This window comes from Manis javanica, chromosome 3 (assembly GCF_040802235.1).
Source record: "Manis javanica isolate MJ-LG chromosome 3, MJ_LKY, whole genome shotgun sequence".
Classification (NCBI taxonomy): Eukaryota; Metazoa; Chordata; class Mammalia; order Pholidota; family Manidae; genus Manis; species Manis javanica.
The window spans coordinates 133679261-133702049 of record NC_133158.1 but is presented as its reverse complement, the minus strand read 5'-3'; the positions used below and the strand labels follow the sequence as shown (position 1 = coordinate 133702049).

General features: G+C 40.0%; 1 protein-coding gene across 7 annotated transcripts in view; it reads right to left on the bottom strand.

Moving 5' to 3' along the window:
- The window catches only part of PLD1 (phospholipase D1), a 225204-nt gene that overhangs the window by 155690 nt on the left and 46725 nt on the right, over positions 1 to 22789 (bottom strand). The window contains exon 2 of one of the 7 annotated variants that reach the window (XM_073232087.1): positions 12877 to 13057. The exons of the other annotated variants lie outside the window; for them this stretch is intronic. The gene's annotated coding sequence lies outside the window, so the exon portion shown is untranslated. The remainder of the gene's footprint in view (positions 1 to 12876; positions 13058 to 22789) is intronic. 7 annotated transcript variants of the gene reach the window in all.

Here is a 22789-nt window from a genome sequence, read left to right as displayed (position 1 = left end):
GATAACCTACAAAGGAAAAACCATCAGGCTATCATCAGACTTCTCAACAGAAACCCTACAGGCCAGAAGAGAATGGCATGATATACTTAATGCAATGAAACAGAAGGGCCTTGAACCAAGATTACTGTATCCAGCAAGATTATCATTTAAATATGAAGGAGGGATTAAACAATTCCCAGACAAGCAAAAGTTGAGGGAATTTGCCTCCCACAAACTACCTCTACAGGGCATCTTACAGGGACTGCACTACATGGGAGCACTCCTAAAAAGAGCACAGAACAAAACACCCAACATATGAAGAAGGGAGGAGGAGGAATAAGAGGGGAGAGAAATAAAGAATCATCAGGCCATGTTTATAATAGCTCAATAAGCGAGTTAAGTTAGAAGCTAACCCTGAACCTTTGGTAACCACAAACTTAAAGCCTGAAATGGCAATAAGTACATACCTTTCAATAATCAAACTAAATGTAAATGGACTGAATGCACCAATCAAAAGACACAGAGTAATAGAATGGATAAAAAAGCAAGACCCATCCATATGCTGCTTACAAGAGACTCACCTCAAACCCAAAGACATGCACAGACTTAAAGTCAAGGGATGGAAAAAGATATTTCATGCAAACAATAGGGAGAAAAAAGCAGGTGTTGCAATACTAGTATCAGACAAAATAGACCTCAAAATAAAGAAAGTAACAAAAGATAAAGAAGGACATTACATAATGATAAAGGGCTCAGTCCAACAAGAGGATATAACCATTATAAATATATATGCACCCAATACAGGAGCACCAACATATGTGAAACAAATACTAACAGAATTAAAGGAGGAAATAGAATGCAATGCATTCATTCTGGGAGACTTCAACATACCACTCACTCCAAAGGACAGATCCACCAGACAGAAAATAAGTAAGGGCACAGAGGAACTGAACAACACACTAGAACAGATAGACCTAATAGACATCTATAGAACTCTACATCCAAAAGCAACAGGATACACATTCTTCTCAAGTGCGCATGGAACATTCTCCAGAATAGACCACATACTAGACCACAATAAGAGCCTCAGTAAATTTCAAAAGATTGAAATCCTACCAAACAACTTTTCAGACCACAAAGGCATAAAACTAGAAATAAACTGTACAAAGAAAGCAAAAAAGGCTCACAAACACATGGAGGCTTAACAACATGCTCCTAAATAATCAATGGATCAATGACCAAATCAAAATGGAGATCCAGCAATATATGGAAACAAATGACAACAACAACACTAAGCCCCAACTACTGTGGGACACAGCAAAAGCAGTCTTAAGAGGAAAGTATATAGCAATCCAGGCATATTTAAAGAAGGAAGAACAATCCCAAATGAATGGTCTAATGTCACAATTACGGAAATTGGAAAAAGAAAAACAAATGAGGCCTAAGGTCAGGAGAAGGAGGGACATAATAAGGATCAGAGAAGAAATAAATAAAATTGAGAAGAATAAAACAATAGCAAAAATCAATGAAACCAAGAGCTGGTTCTTTGAGAAAATAAACAAAATAGATAAGCCTCTAGCCAGACTTATAAGAGGAAAAGAGAGTCAACACGAATCAACAGAATCGGAAACGAGAAAGGAAAAATTATGATGGACCCCACAGAAATACAAAGAATTATTAGAGAGTACTATGAAAACCTATATGCTAACAAGCTGGGAAACCTAGGAGAAATGGACAACTTCCTAGAAAAATACAACCTTCCAAGACTGATCCAGAAAGAAACAGAAAATCTAAACAGACCAATTACCAGCAAGGAAATCGAAGCGGTAATCAAAAAACTACCAAAGAACAAAACCCCGGGGCCAGATGGATTTATCTCGGAATTTTATCGGACATACAGAGAAGACATAATACCCATTCTCCTTTATGTTTTCCAAAAAATAGAAGAGGAGGGGATACTCCCAAATTCATTCTATGAAGCCAACATCACCCTAATACCAAAACCAGGCAAAGACCCCACCAAAAAAGAAAACTACAGACCAATATCCCTGATGAACGTAGATGCAGAAATACTCAACAAAATATTAGCAAACCGAATTCAAAAATACATCAAAAGGATCATACACCATGACCAAGTGGGATTCATCCCAGGGATGCAAGGATGGTACAACATTCAAAAATCCATCAACATCATCCACCACATCAACAAAAAGAAAGACAAAAACCACATGATCATCTCCATAGATGCTGAAAAAGCATTCGATAAAATTCAACATCCATTCATGATAAAAACTCTCAACAAAATGGGTATAGAGGGCAAGTACCTCAACATAATAAAGGCCATATATGATAAACCCACAGTCAACATCATACTGAAGAGCGAGAAGCTGAAAGCTTTTCTTCTGCGATCGGGAAAAGACAGGAATGCCCTCTATCCCCACTGTTACTCAACATAGTACTGGAGGCCCTAGCCATGGCAATTAGACAAAACAAAGAAATACAAGGAATCCAATTGGTAAAGAAGAAGTTAAACTGTCACTATTTGCAGATGACATGATATTGTACATAAAAAATCCTAAAGACTCCACTCTGAAACTACTAGAGCTAATATCGGAATTCAGCAAAGTTGCAGGATACAAAATTAACACACAGAAATCTGTGGCTTTCCTATACACACTAACAATAAACGAATAGAAAGAGCAATCAGGAAGACAATTCCATTCACAATAGCATCAAAAAGAATAAAATACCTAGGAATAAACCTAACCAAGGAAGCGAAAGACCTATACCCTGAAAACTATAAGACACTCTTAAGAGAAATTAAAGAGGTCACTAACAAATGGAAACTCATCCCATGCTCTTGGCTAGGAAGAATTAGTATCGTCAAAATGGCCATCCTGCCCACAGCAATATACATATTCGATGCAATCCCTATCAAATTACCAACAGCTTTCTTCAATGAACTGGAACAAATAGTTCAAAAATTCATATGGTAACACCAAAGACCCCAAATAGCTAAAGCAATCCTGAGAAGGAAGAATAAAGTGGGGGGGATCTCACTCCCCAACTTCAAGCTCTACTACAAAGCCACAGTAATCAAGACAATTTGGTACTGGCACAAGAACAGAGCCACAGACCAATGGAACAGAATAGAGACTCCAAACATTAACCCAAACATATATGGTCAACTAATATTCGATAAAGGGGCCATGGACATACAATGGGGAAATGACAGTCTCTTCAACAGATGGTGCTGGCAAAACTGGACAGTAAGAGAATGAAACTGGATCACTGTCTAACCCCATACACAAAAGTAAATTCAAAATGGATCAAAGACTTGAATGTAAGTCATGAAACCATAAAACTGTTAGAAAAAAACATAGGCAAAAATCTCTTAGACATAAACATGAGTGACCTCTTCTTGAACATATCTCCCCAGGCAAGGGAAACAAATGCAAAAATGAACAAATGGGACTATATCAAGCTGAAAAGCTTCTGCAGAGTAAAGGACACCATCAATAGAACAAAACGGTATCCTACAGTATGGGACAATATATTCGAAAATGACAGATCCGATAAAGGGTTGACATCCAAAACATATGAAGAGCTCACACACCTCAACAAACAAAAAGCAAATAATCCAATTAAAAAATGGGCAGAGGAGCTGAACAGACAGTTCTCCAAAGAAGAAATTCAGATGGCCAACAGACACATGAAAAGATGCTCCACATTGCTTGTCATCAGAAAAATGCAAATTAAAACCACAATGAGATACCATCTCACACCAGTAAGGATGGCTACCATCCAAAAGACAAACAACAACAAATGTTGGCAAGGTTGTGGAGAAAGGGGAACCCTTCTACACTGCTGGTGGGAATGTAAATTAGTTCAACCATTGTGGAAAGCAATATGGAGGTTCCTCATAATGCTCGAAATAGAAATACCATTTGACCCAGGAATTCCACTTCTAGGAATTTACCCCAAGAATGCAGCACTCCAGTTTGAAAAAGATAGATGCACCCCTATGTTTATCGCTGCACTATTTACAATAGCCAAGATATGGAAGCAACCTAAATGTCCATCAGTAGATGAATGGATAAAGAAGATGTGGTACATATACACAATGGAATATTACTCAGCATAAGAAAAAAGCAAATCCTACCATTCGCAACAACATGGATGGAGCTAGAGGGTATTATGCTCAGTGAAATAAGCCAGGCAGAGAAAGACAAGTACCAAATGATTTCACTCATATGCGGTGTATAAGAACAAAAGAAAACTGAAGGAACAAAACAGCAGCAGAAGCACAGAACCCAAGAATGGACTATAGTTACCAAAGGGAAAGGGACTGGGGAGGACGGGTGGGAAGGGAGGAATAAGGGCAGGAAGAAAAGAAAGCGGGCATTACGATTAGCATGTATAGTGTTGGGGGGGCACGGGGAGGGCTGTGCAACACAGAGAAGACAAGTAGTGATTTTATAGCATCTTACTATGTTCAAGGACAGTGACTGTGAACTTGGTGACAAGTAGTGATTTTACAGCATCTTACTATTTTGATGGACAGTGACTGTGAACGGTGATGTGGGGGGGGGACTTGGTGAAGGGGGGAGCCTAGTAAACATAATGTCCTTCATGTAATTGTAGATTAATGATACCAAAAAAAAAAAAAAGATGACCCCTGAAAAATCATCTTAGGAGAGTTTCTTTCATGTTAGTATTTTTCAGGGCTGATAGGTTAGGAAATATCCTGCCTTTCATCTTTTATTTAGCCCCCCAAACTAATGTACCAAATAGCAACTTACTTTCTGTCTGGGCTACTCTAAAAATGGGCTCTCCCATTCAACCAGTCCCTAATTTCTGGACTCAACTGCTACTGTAGAGAAACCAGTAAGTCTTCCCCAGTGCAAACAACCACCAAAGGCATTAAGGAGTCAGACCCGGGTGATGCACTTCCTTTTCTTTGCACACCTCCCTGGCCTTGCCCTTTTCTCCCTGGCCACTTAGGCATCCTTTCCATATACCCTCATAGTGCTGTGCACCATGTTCACCTCTCTGTGTCCTTTGGGCACCAATCCCCTTCATGACATTAATGAAACCTAAGGACCCCCAATCTCAGAACAAAATGGATATATCCTTATGCACAGTATTTCACGTATATTTACATAGGCTCATGGATGATCCCTCAAGATCCTTAGGTTAAGAAGCCCTGTCCACTGAGCTGATGTGCTGACATGTCCGTCTTACCACTAGAAGCTCAGAGCGAGGGTGCACTTAAGGGGAGGGGGACAAACTGAGAGCCAGACCATCCATCACTGACACCTTGCTGGGGCACCTGCACCATAAATGTTTGTTGACTAAATGACTAATCAGTGAAACCTGTCAGCTCCAGGTTATGCAGTGAAAGCCACAAAGATATTACTTCCCGCACATACATCACAGATTCTCTCAGATGTAAAAGCCGTCTGGTTGAAAGAATCCCTGAGAGGAATATAACATGCAAGAGATAGATAGGTTGATGACGTCAGAGTAACAAAGATGGTGAAGTATGTCAAAGCCGTGCGCCAGGCTTCTGCCAAGGGCTTTCCCTGCATCCTCCCATACAATCCTGAAAACACCCTACAGGGAGTACTGTCATCATTCCCACTTTACAGGTAACAAGACAGGCAGACCAAGGGGGCAGTTGGAAAGAGTCTGGCTGACTGTTAAGCCACTCTAAAGCCTGTTCTGCTTCTTGCACCCGCACCTGTGAAAAGGAGATGTTCTGTAATGTGACTCACACAGTCTCTTCTGAGCACAATCTTAGAGTCCAGTCTTGCTATTACTTATTATGGTTCCCAGAGACAGAAGTCTGTTCCCAAACACTATCCTCCCTCTGGGCCTCAGATCTTATCTGATTGTGAGGTTCCCAGAGCCTAGCAAGCTCCCATGTATTTATTCTTTCCGGGTTTCAAATCAAAGCCAAAGCGTTTTGGCCTAACACTGATGCTGCTTTCCTCCCAGAGGCATCAAGATTGGAGCTGATGGTGCAAATAGTGTGGACTCATGTCCACAGAAGGAGAGTTGGAAATTATGTTCTCTCCAGGTTTCCCAGAGAAAGACAACAAATCTACAACTATATAAAACAAATTTTTAGCATGAAAATCATTTCTTGATTCTCACGATTTTCCCTAAATCCTCTGACCTCTTTGGATGGCCTCACTTCTCGTCCATGAACTTTCAGTCCTTTCCTTTAACATGTCCTAGGCTTAAAACATTTCCCCCTTTGCAGCAGTACCAGCTTCCTCTAGTTCATCTCGGTCATACCTTTGAATTCAAACAAACGTTTTATTTTCAGAAGCAAAATACAAGTGTTAAAGGAAACTGATAGGAAAATATTATGGGTAGGAAAATGCCATTTATTGAGGGTACACTCTGGGTCAAGCCCTAAAGGCACATACATGTATATTATTACTTCTACTCCTCATGACAATCTCAGTTAGAATCAAGGACATGGAGCCACAGCAGCTTACTGGGGCTGCACAGGGGTGAGCGGTGAGGCTGGTCCCAGGGCATGGGCCAGCCCGATGGTTTCACCCACCTGCCTCCCCAGCTTCTGCCTCTGGCTCAGTGGAGAGCCACGTTACTGCCGTCGTGCCCTCCTCACCTCACACCACCATCCACCTCCCCTCTTCCGGGCTGAGGGTAGGGCCTTAGCAAGCCCACACAGCTCTCGGTGCAGCAGGAACAGGAGCGATTCTGTGGTGGGGTGGTGGTGGTGGGGGGGGGTTTTCTTCTCCTCAGCTCTTGTCCCCACTGCAACAAGGAACTGAAGGCCAGAGACACAGCAGTGAGGTAGAGTGAAGTTTTATTTGAACATACTCTAAAGGAGGAACGGGCTAGAGTCAAAGTAGATAAAGGCAGGTTTACTTGCTTATCTGAAGTAGAACAGAGAGAGTGAACACTCTTAATAACTGGAAAACAGAATGCAACAGCAAAATGCCAAAGGCACCACAGAAGAGCAGAGAGACAATGTGTATGTAATAAGTTAAGCAGTAAAAAGTCTTTTGAAAATACACACTCCAAGGAAGGGGAGTGTGGGCAACCTCAGAGAGGCGGAGGTGCCCCCCAATGGCTGGCATTCTGTCTTTTTAAGGCTTTCAAGACTGGGGCAAAGATAAAGGGTTGGGGGCATAGGTTTGACAGTGGTCTCATCCCATGATTCCATCCCTGGGGAGAGACAATATGTCATTGTCTATAGCTAGTCCTCTAGGTCATTCTGTAGGACAAACCCTTTGCTTCTCTCTAGAATAGTGGCCACTCCCAAGTACTGAGAACACATTGGTTAAGACTGCTTGGCGTGCCTTAAGATAAGTCATTGGCTGATTATCAAAGAATCTAACTTCCCAATCCTCTTTCAAAAGTGGAATCTTAGCCTGAAGATAAGTCCCTATTATTCTTATTATGCTAATCTAGGCATTTTTTTAGGAAAATAAATCATGATGCTTGCCCCATGTCTCTGCCCTATCTCACCTGCGTTAGCTGGGACAAGTCTCAAGGTCAGCTCAGATTCAGAGCATGTGGTATGAACTCACATTGCAAAGGGTGTGAGTCCTTCTCTGGCTTAATCTGATGAACTCCCTGAGTTCTTGGTGGGCCTCACCTTCTTTCCATCAAGCTCTTGTCTGTTTTTCTGCCCAAGAGTTTCAGTGCCCAGTTCCCACAGAGGCGCTGGCTCATCCTGAGGCTTTTGGAGTCAGAGGATGTGCTGTACCAGAGCTGGAAGCCGGCTTTCTCAGGAGTTGTGTGTGTGTGTGTGTGTGTGAGCAGGGGGAGCACGGGAACCCAGTCACACAGCCTATGAGACTGGGGGAGTTAAGAAGCCAGCAGATGCATGCCTCTCCCTTCTCCTCCGTGCCTGATTATGCTGAGCATGCTGTACCCCACAGTCAATCGGGAAGGTGCCCTAGGTGACTGAGCAACTGGTTGATTTTCCCGGGAAGCCACGGCCAGCGTGGTAAGGTACGGCCTGCCTTGTGTGCTTCCCTGCCTCTCTTTTCTCTTATCCCCTCTCTTGTGGCTCCCCGCAAAACCTGCCATGCAACCTTAGATTGGGCTCTATTATCCAGGAAACCAGAGCTGAGATAGTGTTGGGACCAGCACAAACCACTGAACCATTCCTGCCTCCTGCAGAAACCCAGGTTGTGCTGACCTTAATAATCAAAATAATATCATATAATAGCATACATAAAATAAATATGACCATAATAATCAAAAGTAAACTTGTGTAGTGGTAACTACATGCCAGGCAGCGATCCAGGTGCTTTGAGCACACTAACTCAACCACTTGAAAAGAGTACCTTTCTTATCCTTTTTTTAGAGCCAAGGAAACTGAAGGCACAGACAGGTTAAGTAACTTGCTCAAGGTCACACAGCAACCTGATGGGAATTAACTGTGTAGTCTACTCCTATTTTTGCCTTGACTAACCTGGACAAAGACATTTCTGTGTTCAGTTTCCTCACCTAAAAACTGAAATTTAGAAGCAGTTGTCTGTGTTTAGGACTTAAAATAGAACACTATTGTAAGAAAAACTTTTCAGCATCACTAAATGCCAGAGAACACAATACATTCTCAGCAAGTACACCCCGGAGATAAAACCTATCCCAAATGCCAGAGGTATTTAGATAAGGATTCTGAGCCAATATCTAAGTAAGATTTGTTCCTGCCTCTATTAACTACAGTGCACATGTGAACATTTGTGTTTGAAGAGAAAACAGGGTAAGGTCCCTCTTAATTCCAAAGTTTGTTAGTAAGTTTATTGGGTGTAAGTGAGAGACTTTGTACAGGCACTAGATTGACTTAAATCAATAAGGATCCCATAAGGAAAATTCTTTCTAAAAAGAAAGGTAATTAACATTGCTAAAAACTGTGGTCAAACTTTTCAAAATAACATTTTTCGAAGTTAAATGAATACTAAATTTTTTTATGGCCAAGAACAGAATATGCATGGATTGTGATGTCTTTAGGGTCTTTAGGAAAGGAAGCTAATTGCTCATGAATTTATGGGAGCAAACTTTATTCTGGTTAACAAATTATGCTAGGCAAAGTGGTATAAACATTTTTCTCACGAAGGTAGATTAAAAACAAAAATGATTCAATGGGTGAGCAATATATTTCCAGGATAGAGTTACCTGTGTTAAAATTATTTTAGGAAAACTTTTCTGTCACTGGCCTAAAATATTAAATCAAAAAGATTGCTTTTAATCAACATATATTGTTTTTGAAAAGAACACATTTTGATCAACAAGCTATAGATATTAATTCAAGAGTTTTAATTAATTATTTTTACTATCTTTGCTTCTTTTTCTTAAAACTGGTCTTGGTAACTTATGATGGCAGCCCCACTTAGCCAAAAGGACCTATGTTTCCTCATACAGACTTCGTTTATTATTAAAATTCTTTACAGCTGTCTAGCATTCTAGGATTCCTTTCTTTCACTTCTCTCCAAGGGAACAACCAGCCTCCACTGGTGTTGAGTTTAGGCAGTGCAGAGTGCCTTCAGGAATAACCTGAGCATCTCACCTATGAGAACGAGCTGCCAAACCCTTGTGTAAACTCCTCCAAACATTCTCCAGGGCTAACAAGCACTTCAATTTTGTCATGAGTGCTGATAAACACAATAAAATCTCAGGTTTTTTACCCATCTTTATAATTACAAAAAAATGTTTGTTCAGGCAGCAGAGTACTGATGCTGGGGTTCTTGTTTGCAGAGTCAAAGAATGAATCTCGCAAACACCCAAGGTAGGAGAGCCAGGGAGAAGTATTGAGAGATACAGTGAGAGGACAGAGCTCCTGGCTTGTGCCAGGAGGGCACAAGAGAGCCCTTGATGGTGTGTTGTCTAGGGGATTTATAGTCAGTTGAGGATTTTCAGGAACTGATAAAATTATCACCTAAAATTATCAGACATAGAAGAAACAGAAAAATGTGATCCGTTCTGAAGAGAAGGCTATCAACAGAGACTCATCCTGAAATGTAAAATATAAGGTGATAGGGTTTTAAAAGAAATTATTATGAGTTCAAGATGTAAAGGAAAATATTTTTCTGATGAATGAACAAATAGAAAATCTCAGCAGAAACAAAGAAAGATTCATTGAATGGGTTTAACAGTAGAATGGCAATCATAGAAGAAAAAGTCAGTGAACTTGAATACAGATCAATACAAATTATTTAGTCTGAAGGATAGGCAGTAATATGGGGAAGAAATTATTATTACTAATATGTGAATAGAACCCCAGTGACCTCTGTGATATACCAGAAGATCTGACATACATGTAATTTGAGTCATAGGAGGACAGGCCAGGGAAAAGTGGGCAGAAAAAAATGTTTGAAAAAAATAATGGCCAAAAAGTTATCAAATTTGGTAAAATAAATAAATTTACAGATTAAAGTAACTCAGTGAATCCTAAGCAGGAAAAAAATACAGAGAAAATCTTATCTATGTACATTAAAGTCAAGCTGCTTAAATATAAAGAAAAGAGAAAAATCTTAAAAGCAGCCATAGAAAAATGACGTATTATATATAGGAGAACCATAATAATGACCATTAAACTCTCAGCTTAAACAAATGGAGGTGATGAGACAGTGAAATAGCATCATAAAACTCAATCAATATAGAACTGAATAAATGAATATATGTTGCTTTTCCCCAAACTAATCTACTAATTCACATCCAAAAAATTTCTCACAGAACGTGACAATATGACTCTAAAATTCATAACAGAAAGGAACTAAGGATAAACAGATAAGACTTGTCCAACCAGACATCAAGAATTATAAAGCTGAAGAAATTTAAATAGTACAGTATTGGCACAGAAATAGACAAATAGAACCAAATAGTGATCTCCAAAACAAGCTATGCCTGTATGGGTCTTGGTGTATGACAGAAGTGACACTGAAAAAATTAGTGAACAAAGAATTAACTTTTCCAGAAATGATACTAGGACTACTGACAATTCATAAAGAAATATAAAGTAAAATTTGTTCTCTACCTCACAGCTCCTTTAAGAACAATTTCCTAAATTTGACTAAAATCCTAAATTTGCATAAGAAAAAGAAAAATTTAAACCTTTGCCATAATATGATAGAAAAATGTCTTTATGACCTCAGGGTCAGGAGAAATTCTAAACAAGATATAAAAAACATACCATAAAGGATAAGCTGGTAGGTTCAACTAAAATTTAAAACTTTTGTTAGACAAATGGCAATACTAAACAAGGTCAGATTAGGAGAAAATAAACATGAAATATATATAAAGAACCCCTGTAAATACATAAGAAATCTAAAAAAAAAATTAAAAAGTTGCAAAGCCCAATAGAAAATAGACCAGGAATACATATAGACAATTTATAAAAGATGAGTTCTAAATTTACATTAAACATGCTCAACTTTCCCAGTAACCAGAGAAGTTATATTAAAACAATAAGATAATTTTTTATATGCATTGAATTAGTAACATTCTTGCAAGTCATAAATTACAATGTAGTCATGAGGTAATGGAATTACTCCAGATGTGTAAATTGAAATAACTTTTTGGGAAGCAATTTGGTGATATTCCATCTTTAAAGATGGCATAGCCTACTGCCCAGAAATTTTTCCTCTAAGTATAATTACAAAGAAACTCATCCATGGGTGGGTTTATGTAAGAAAACATGTATATAAGTAGGCAAAGAAGCACTGTTTACAGTAAAGGAAAATGGACAACAAAAATGTCTATCTGTCAGAAAATGGATATATGAATTATATTTTAATGAAATATTACACAGCAGTGAAAAATAGCTCAGAGGTACATGTATCAATATGAATAAACCTCAACAGAAAGTTTGGCAACAAAAATTCAGTTACAATGTTTGTTTAGGATTAGATTAAAAAACACAGCACAATATTATATGTTGTCTGTTAACATAATTATATGTAGACACATGACAAAACAATTGAGGAAATAACAATTTCAGAAGAGTGGTTACTTTTAGGGAAAGAAGATGGGAAAAGAATGGAATTGGAAGGCATACAAAGAGAACTTCATATACCAGTAACATTTTCTTTCTTATTTCACATCAGAAGGATGTATGTCTAAATGATAAAATTTGTTCAGTCTGGATGTTATAGGTACATAGGTTTTTATTTTCTGAGTGTTAATCTCTGTTTTAAAAACTGTTGCATTTAAAACAAAAAAATCCCTGCTATCAAATATAAGTGACATTTTACTAATGTCCTTAAATCCAATCTTGGTTAATGATTTTTGTATTACTTGCAGATGAATGAAATTCACTATACTTTCTAAAGTCAGCTGATACCAGTGACCCACTAACCAGGCTGTATGTAAGATATTTTGAAATACTTTGTCTCTTACTGTCCCTCACCCACACTTGGGAAAGCATATATATATTTGTAGATTCCAATGTAACCCCTTACAATCAAGAGTTGGCATGCACAAATATCGGCCATAGTTGAGAATTAGTTCAACATCCAGCAAAAAGATGTTAAATGGGCCCACACTGCAACTGAAAGCAAACTTGGTCTCATGAGACAACTCAGCTTCCTAAGTAGGGCCTCAATGCTCCCTGGCTCTTATCTCTTATAAGGTCGGAGTTTGGCAGGGAGAATGGAAAGGGAAAAACAGTGGTCAAAACTGAAGTTTATTTGCTTTTGTCTTCCTGGAGGAGCTATGAAAATTGCTTCAACTGAACTTTTAAAAAGAAAAAGCCTTAACATACTCACTTGAAAGTTTGCCCTCCTTAGTACCAGGTAATCTAATACTTCAAATTAGGAGACCCCTTTCTTTATTCTAGAAGTCCAAGTATTTCAAATGTAATGAAGCTCACTTCACAAATTCCTCAAAAATACAGGATACAGATTTTACCTCTTTTAACACATCCTCCCATACTCGATCTCATTCATCTTCAGAATACTCTATAAAGGAGGTATTATTGTCATCTCCACAGCAGAGATGAGTAAACTGAGGCTCCAAAAAGACAGCAGAGGGACCCTGTGCCTGGTCATTTGGCCACAGTGTGCAGGGGGGCCAGGGCTCCTCCTGAGTCCTGGTGAAATTAAGGAGAACAGATATTTTAGACTGAAAACAGATATGCAGCCTCCCTCTTAGGTAAGCACCTGAGCCACTGTCCCCAGCTATCCCCTGGATTCTAGTTGAGAGGCAGTGTAGGGGAGTTGTATGGCTACCTGAGTTTGACTCTCCAGTCTACCACTTACTAGCTGTGTAAACTTGGGAAAGTAACTTAACCTCTCTGTGCCTTGCTTTCCCAATCTAAAATGGGGAGAGTATTAGTGCCTACCTTAATGGGTTGTTGTGAGGATTAAATTAGTTGACATATAAAATGCTAAAATCAATACCTAGCCCAAAGTAAATGCAATGTACATGTCATTTGCTATTATAAACTAATCATCTTGCTTTTGAGAAGAAAAACATGGTGAATAAAGAACCCCAAAAGTTCCTCAAGACTCTCAGAATTAATACTGGTGAGACCTGTGTCCTGTTTAAATTCTACTGGTGGTAGCAGTTTTCAATAAGCCATTTGGAAAAACAATGAGTATTTTTTCAATTTCCATTAAGCGAGTACAAATTTCCCTCTCTTTCAATAGATAACCTTGTTAGATGTCTTCCTTTTACTTAGATTTGTTCCTGTTACCCTTCTGGATTTAAGACTCAAATGTTTCTCCCTAGACCTATTCTTAAAATATTTATAGTGCTACTTAACAAAAGTATTTATACTGTGAACTTACATTCCTTATTTAATCGTTTCACTTACAAAGCATTTATAGGAAATTCTTAGCAACCTAATAATATGTCATAGTACTATGGATATATACTGATACTCCAGTCAAGCGAAGTGAAAAAATAAAACCTGTTAATGTTTACTAAATGCCAAACACACTGTGAAAAGTAGAGAACTTGATACACTTGTCATTCCTACGGTCTCCATCATACAATGTGACATTTTTTGCTAAAATGAAGTTATACCTGTTTGCATCTCTTTCCCTCTTACAAGCTGTAAGCTCCTTGGAAGCCCAGAATGGCAGTGTACTGAACTTGGGCCCAGACTCTGCAAACACACTTCCGTGGCTATTAGCAAGTGTCACCATGTGATCACAGCCCCCTTTCTTCTCCGAACCTGAATCTGGTCTCCTAAGTCTTCTGTCCTCTGCACCTCAGGGTCTTTAAGCTCCTTGTCATCTCTGAAAGAAATCAACCCAACTATCGCATATCGTTAGCCTTTGTTGAAAAGAAATGAATTCAGTGAAGAAAGTGAATTATACCATCAATGGGCACTATTTCACTGTGTTTGTGTGTGTGTGTGCGTGTGTCCAAGAATAAACAGAAGCTAATGCAATCCAGTTCAATGAACCTATATGGCACATGTATTTGGTGGCAGGCTCTGGGTATGACCACAGGATACCATCTTTAGACTGATGAAAACAGTGGATACAAAACTTGGTCAGTAACGTCTAGTACACATGATGATCTAGGTAATCACTGGATCCAAACTCCTTCAATGCACTGAGAAGACAGAGGCCCAGGGTCACACAGAGAAAGCAGAGGCAAGACAGGACTCGGGCCTCTTCTGTACCTTGCATGCTCACACAAGTCTGAGGGGCAGATTCTTTCCATACAATGCAGCTTTGAACCACATCCCAAATGTGTAAGGATGACCGGACAGGCAGGACAAACTGCTTTTGCCTCAGCTGCAGCCAGACTGCTAGTGGGTGTGGACAGGCTGCCAGGCTGCCAGCCTCACTGGGGCAGAACTAGTTTGGTCCTTGCTCAAGAAACCGCCACGCCCATGAATGCCATTAAGGCAGAGCTATTCTAGTGGCACCTGATTCTGCATCATTGCTGAGGATCAAAGCACATGGATTGCGTCAGTACTAAGAAGAAATGACAAATTAAAAGACAGGCTGCCAAGCCTCCGTGGAGTGGAGGGAGGCAGCATGTGCCAGGCAGACCGGCAGGCACCCTGCTTTCCAGTCGCTGCTTTGTGGGGTTACTCACACAACTCAGCAGGATAGGAATTCACTCCACAGGTTTTTATTGAGCAACCACAATGTGCTGAGCACCAGGCTAGACACTAGGGATATGAAATGACTGGTCGTATTTTACTCTAATCTGAAAAGAGGGGCTTTAGGGATGGAACTCTCAGGACTCCTCACCTCACCCTGTGCATTTGCCTCCTTCCCCAGCAAACCCTAGAAGAGGGCCCTCCTCCCTCCACTCGGGCCTCCTACCAGTGCCAGCTTTCCAATCCTCTTCTCATGACTGCATTAATCAACGCCCTGACCAGCCTCCCTGCTCTCATATTTTTTCCTATTATTATTACTTACAACATTCCTAAGCATCTAAATTACATGTATGTTCCTCTCCTCTTCGGCTGTAACTTCAGAGTCAAGCTTTTGAAGGTGTTACGTTTCCCAGCTCAGCTGGAGTGAACCAAACATGTTCCAGGCTCTCTGACCTCTCAGCCTTCCAACAGGCAGCTCCCTCCGCACCTTTGCCTTCTTCCAGTTTCCTTCTTTGCCTCCCTCATCATTCATTCAGACTCATCTCAGGGACCACCTCCTCTAGGAAGCCTCCCCTGACCTCCCTGACTGGCTTAGAAGCCTCTCCTCAGTGCTTCTATAGCATCTGGGTGAGTGTGTTGAGAACAACCTACTCCATGTGGCCTCTGTCTCTTCTGGAAGGCTCTCAGCTCACTGAAAGGAGAGGTCATCTCTAGATCCCCAGTTCCTAGTGTCTCCTGGGCTCTCAGCAGCTGTTTGTGGGTCAAATGAGGGATGAATGAATATGGGTAAGACTTAGACCAGCTCACAGTATGGGCAAGGCAGAAACAACCTGGACATAATGCTTTCCAGATTACAAGCATCCTTCACATACACATCTTATCCTAATTCTGCAGGGCAGTGTCATTTTTAACCCTCTTTTCAGCTGAAGAAGCAATGATTCTGAATGACTAAGAGGTGGGACCAGGATCATACTGTGTAAGTTGTAGGTGTGAGACTCAAATCATGGCCCTTGAACCCCACATTCCCTGCTTTCTCCAGTCCTAAAGCTACTGTTTTTATACACAATACTCTCTAACTCTCCTCACCAAAACCTAACATCTGGAAACCAGTCTTGTGACTTGGGCTTGCTGTGTGCCTCACCAAACCACTTATTAGAAGGAACACAAATGGATTCTGTTCAATTTTAACAAAAGAAGTAAATCTAGAAAAGGAAATAGTACAGCCAGAACAACAGAAATACCATCTCTGTCTTCCTTTGGTGGGATGAACATAAATGTAGTGACAACATTATCTTCCCACCAAACCTGCAAAATTTCTCAAATTTAGGGCTTATGATTAAATGGCTACAGATCTGCCCTGTGACTCTTTATTAAAACCAGGAAATTGCCACCCTATTTGGTAGAACAGCAGTGAAGGATCCTTTTTCCAAGGACACCTTTGATACCCAGCAGTTCCTGCATCTCTGACAAGCTGCTGACACTCCCTCAGCCCTTCCAGGCCTCACGTCCCTGTTCATCCAGCTGAGAGCACATGATCCATCTTTCTAACTCCTCTCTTGCTGAAAATCTCTACTTGCTGCCCCATTGTCCTACTTGCTGCCCCATCTGGAAAAACCCAATCCTGGGCCAATCCAACTATCTCTCTTCTTGACTCCTATCCCACAGTTTCTAAACATAGATGCAGAAAAAGCATTCAACTAGTGTTTATGACTCCAACTTTAGCTGAGCCCATCCAGCTATCTCTCTTACCCACTTTTCAAGGCCAACTTCTTAAGAAAGTTGTCCGTTGCTCCCTATATTTCATCCCTCCTCCCTCATTCTTCAACCCACTGCAACTGGCTTCCACCTCTATACCCTGCCAGCTTTCACCAAAGTTCATAACAACCTGCATATTGTGCAATCCAAAAGACACCTCTCCATTCTTACCTTACATATCCTTTCTGTTGCATAACTTGACCTCATTCTTCTTAAGAGACTCTTCTATTCGTTTTCATATTCCCACACATTTCTAGTTTTCCTTTCCCCTTTCTGGTCACTGAGATGGAATCTTCTTTGAGGTTGTTCTGCTCAGTATTTACATGTAGTGTTCTTATGAGTCCACATTGGGTGAACTGAGTATGCTCAAAACAGAATTCATCACCTTCCAAATTCCAGAACATTTTCCCTTCCAGTTTCCCTCCTAAAGGAACCAGCAATGCCATCGACCAGGCGGTGCAAACCAAACCCTGGAACTCACCTTTGCAATTCTCTTTCCCTAATCTCTATCCAATCAATCAAGAAATCCAAATTGTAAGTGTCTCTTCAATGTGACCACTATATTTTATCTCCATAACCATGGCAAGTTTGAGGTAACGAATAAAGGTGCTAGGCATACCATGGCTGGGCATAGGACACAGGGCAGGTGCTGTTAAGGCATTTAAACTTCATCTCCAAGTCTCCACCCACCACCTGCCAGCCCCTGCTCTTGATGCTGGACACCTGGAGCTAAAAGACGTTCAATAACAGTGAGTTTGTGCTGCCCATATAAAGACTTCGTAGGATAAGTAACATCATTTTCAATTGGCTATTTCTTTATTACCCAGATAAACAATGGTGTTCTTTCACAAATAAAAAAGATACTGGGCTAAAAAGAAAACTGGCTGTGCTCTTTTTACAAAGTCACTACAGTGAACAATAATTTCCAAATGAGTTTCCGCTATGTAAAGCAATTTCATGGGACCATCAGAGTTTAGTGTTGCCACATTTGAGAAACAATGCAATACTTAAGGTAAACTACCTAAACTGAATGTGTGTGGAGGGTGAGGTTTAGTGAGAAGGAAGGGCAGCAGAGTAACGAGAAACATGGCAGGTTTAATAGTACATGGGCATAGCTGACAGATTATGATTCATCTTTGAAACAGTACTAATATAAAGTTAATAAAAAGCCACAATGTAATCAGGAAGTGTTTTAAGTTAATAGCTTCCAAGAATTCATTGTTACAGCACTTATATCTGCCCCCAACTATAGGTAGTAACAAAATTCATTATAGGAATGGTAATGTGGAGGGGTTTGCTCATAGAAAAGAAAAATGTACTGGCAAAAATATGCAAAATCAACTCTGTGAATACACAAAGAACCTCTGAATTGTATACTTTAAGTGGATGAACTTTACAGTTTGTGAATTACATCCCAATGAAGCTGCTTTTTAAAAAATCTATAAAGACACAGGAATAATAGGCTGAGTTGTAAAAATCTACAGACATATATCAATACTCAAAGAAAGAACAGATAATTTTCCTTGATCATACAGAGGGGTAACCAGCAGCAAAAATCACTTTCACATTTCTTAACAGAAATAAGATGAATTGCCACTTATAACCATAAGATAAGGGAAAAAGACACTGTCAAAACATACAGAAAGCAACTATGAATGCTGACATTAAATAATGCTTTAATTCTGCTCTTTTCACTATCTGAAGACTCTGCTCAGTGAGATTATTATATGTTCAAAAATACATCAGACACATTAGGGAGTTTCTGCATAACTAGTATCCTTTTTAATAATCATAATAGTATGGATCACAAAGAGAACTATTATAAGCTCAGAAAAAGCATACAAGTCTCAATAACCAGAGAAACAATTAGATAAAGAAAAGATAAATTCTAGGTCAGTGATCATTTTCTTTTAAGACAGGATTCCAAAGAAAGGTAAAAAAAAAAGAAAAGAGCAGGAAAACATTGCTCCTCACAGACATACATGTGTTTGTGCTGGATGCTAGGGCAAGAGGCACAGTGAACATTTTTTGTATTAGAAATACAAGTTAGTTCATGCAAAGAGAGTCTTTTTGAAATCACTTTAAAAGGTAGATGCCGAAATGGAAGGCAGGTATATGCTCATATTTGAACAGGGCGCACACCACCAGCACAGTAGGTGCTCAATAAATGCTTTTTTAATGGTTACTACTAATAGCTAACATTTAACAAGCACTTATTAAGTGCTTTATACTCACTATAGAATTTAATCATTACAACAACCTTGTAAAGTAGGTTTCATATTATCTGCATGTCACAAATTCAGACACTGAGGTTCAGAGAGATTAGTAATGTGCCCAGGTGACGCAACTGCTGGGTGGCAGAGGGAACTGAAGGCCCAAGGTACTAAGTGTGCACTGCTGACTCTCTGAACTCAACTGGCACCTTCCAGACCAATCAGTCATTGACGAACATAGGAGGCTTCTCCATTTAATGTTTATCACTTGCCTTTTCCAGCACCTGTCTTCCTGGAAGTACTGATGGTAAAAACCTTGAGGTCCTTTTACACAAAGTGTGGTCCAAGGACCCTGAGCATAGGCATCAGCTTGAAGCTTGTTAGAAAATGCAGAATCTTGGCCACATCCCAGGAACAGAATCTACATTTTAACAAGATACACGGGATTCATATGGACATCAGTTTGAAAGGTACTGATTTAGAGTAGCTCCAGAGGATATATTACCTTAACAACAGGAGGAAAGAAGGTCTGAGGAGGAAAATATGGCAGAAGGATTATATTCTGTGAGAACAAAACCAGCTTACTCTGGCTCTATCAGGACCTTAATTCACCTAGATAATGGCACACAGGTGTTTATAAAGAACCTGTTAAGATCCAGAAGGAACTGATGATAGATGCAATAACTGAATCTACAGAAGTACATCTATAGTTCCACTCCCTTCTAAAATTTCCAGACCTGTGTTTTTAGAAGAATGCATCATGTAGCAAATAAAAATACACTAAGTCTTTGGCAAATAGTGAGTCATTTTTGAGACAAAGAGTAGATAGAGCCTTGCTGTGGGTTAATAGTATCCAAGATCAGTGTGATATTCCCATCTTGGCTCACAATCCAGGAGTCAGTTCTTATCGAGGTAACTTCATTCCTTGGAATATTAACACATTTTTGTAGCATGATACACCACTGAAGTCAACCTAAATTTGAATTTAAACTGGACATAAACATATGGTTTATGCTTTTCTTTTTTAAGTGGCACACCTACCTTTTTAGACAGTGTCTTATGTTTTTAGCCAAGAAGTGCAGGACAGAAACTGTCCACTCACTAAAGATATAAGTTTGGTTGGGTTATGAGTTAGAATTCAAAGAAGCATCTGATGGAGCTAATTTTTACTCAGTAATTCTACCTGTTCAAACGTTATAAGCCCCAATAATTCCACATATAAAAGCCATGCACATAACAAAAAGTGGTTTTAGTAGAAGGTGAGGATATGTATTTGACTTTCATCTTTATTCCCATTTTTAAGATAAAAAATACATTTATTTCCTAGTCACAAACCTATACTTGCCAGAGCTAAGAGGATGCATTGTATACAGGTGAGAATTCTTTCTCTTGTTCAGTTCTACTCTCTTTATCATTTGAAATATGCTAGGCAATTTCTTTTCCTTAAAACTTTCAATTATACATTCTTGGCACTTTCTGCTTCTGCCCTGTTCTTCACCTAGGGAGAACTAGAACAATTGGCATGAATTTCTTACTAATTAATCATCCAGATTATCTCCTAGAAAGTTTGCAAGAACCTCCTTCAACTGCAAAGGATCTATAAAAAGAATTCCTTTTAATTCTAGCCCACTTATTCTGTTACTGTCAAGAATCATCATCTAGATTCAGAGATTTTCTATAAACTGCATCAAATAACCCAGGGTTTTACAATAAAGGAAAGGAAGGATGTGAGCATGTTCAGAGGACAAGTGGGAAGTAGAGCAAAGTTTAAGGCAGTGTGCCTCCCTGCTCCCCACCACCCGACAGTACCCTCTCCCTCCCTAGGATTCTGACTTGGAGCCAAGTCCAGAGGCCATAAAAACAGGGAGGCACATATTAACCACAAAGGAACCCTGAAGGGGTAACCCACAGGCTGAGTACTCCTAGGAGGGACTTTGGGAGCCTGAAGAATCCCAGGAGAGAATCAAAGGCACGAGTTTCCCACAACAGACCCTCATTCCCAATTGTAATGAGACTAGTAATGGATTGTATTAAAAAAAACTGTAACATTTGTGCTAAACCAACCTCATTGCCAGTGGCATTTATTATTGTTAATGAATATACCACTACCACTTTCAAAGATAATTTATTAATGTGTTTGTAGAGCCACAAAAACAATTTTACTCTTTGATCTGGTAATTAAACTCTAAAAATATGGGGAAAGGTACATACAGACAGTTGTTCACTAGCAAGGATCAATGTAGATATATGCACTTTGCTTTAGATACCCTCACAAGCACAGGTTGGGGTTGCCTGGATTGACAGCTGTTTGATGAGAAAGCCCTGGAAATTGGGGATGAGCCAACTTCACTTGAGGCTCTTTGGGAGGGAGCAGTGTGAATAGGGGAAGCAAACACTGCAGTCAGCAGAGCTGGGTCTGAATCCTGGTTCTCCCTTCTTATAGACTGTGGCAAGTTAATCAAATTGCTTAAGCTCCGTCTCTTCATCCATAGACTGAAGATACCTTATCTCCTTGAGTCTAAGGTGTACTTTCTGGTCCCCTTCTCCATTACACACACACATTTTAAGCCATGAAACTGTCATGACTATTGCTTTTTATGTCTGTATTTAATATGATGGGCATTTCCTTTCTTTATTTTCCCTAAAACCTGAAATTTAATCAATGGTGTATCTTGCTACTAAGTGTCTTAGAATCAAGGAGATAAAACAGTAGTGCCGATGTCAGTACGGCATTACTGATTAATTGACATAACATATATAAGGCACTTTGACTCGTTGCCTTGAAAACAGTAACTGTCCAAAAAATGGCACATATTAATATTATTATTTTTTAAGATCTGATGCACTCTTAGGATATATTACCAGAAGAGCAATACCCAGGAAATCAGTTGATAATCCCAGCCTGTTTGTCAGTCTACGCTTGGAGTACTGTATTCAGTCCATGGGCCACAGAACAAGGGCAAAACATGGGTAATCAGAGCATAGGGACCAGGTTGGGAGAGAAACTGAAAAACATGATGTTATGAGAAGGGATAGAAAGAAATCTGGAGTTTTTACACTGAACAAAAATGAGAGGCTTTTCCAACACATTAAGACCTATGGGTGTAGGCACATGTTCCCTCTGTACTTCATGGGACGGAGAAGAAACACAGGGATGGATATTCCAGAGATGCCATGTCACGTTAGCCCGAAGGACTGTGTAACACCAGGCCCTCAGGGAGTGGGAGAGCCCAGGGAACTGAAAGCCGACTGAGACGCGGAGTATGTCCCTGCGTGGTACTGTGTGCGTCAGCACTTTCCAGCAAAGCTTCCTTCCTGGTCTCAGAGACCACAGCTTGTGTCCACTTCAGCTCCAGAATGCTGTGCCTGAGTCATCCTCCTCCAGACCTAGGCCAGACCTCTGGAGACCCCTCAGAGCAGAGGCAGCCCCTAGGCCTCCGCCAGCATGGGAAAAGCCAGCACAAAACCCGCAAATAGTGAAGCAAGAAGATGATGGATTCACTGGGGTGTCTGGTACTGTAACATCTCATATGGGAGGCAAAGACTCAGTTTGGATGGCGAGGACTACAAATTCAAATTCAGGTGGAGAGAGGCAGCTTCTCCAGGGTCCAGGCAGTGGGGAAGTACGAAGTCCAGCTCTTAGAGTAGGCACTTTGCAAGTCCCGAGACTCAGATAACCGCACCGGTGCTGACCTACTTCATGGAGCCTAATGAGTCCATTTCAGAGGCAGATCAGTTTTATAAATTACAGCAAATCCTTGGTGAGATATACATTCTTTCCTTCAGATGT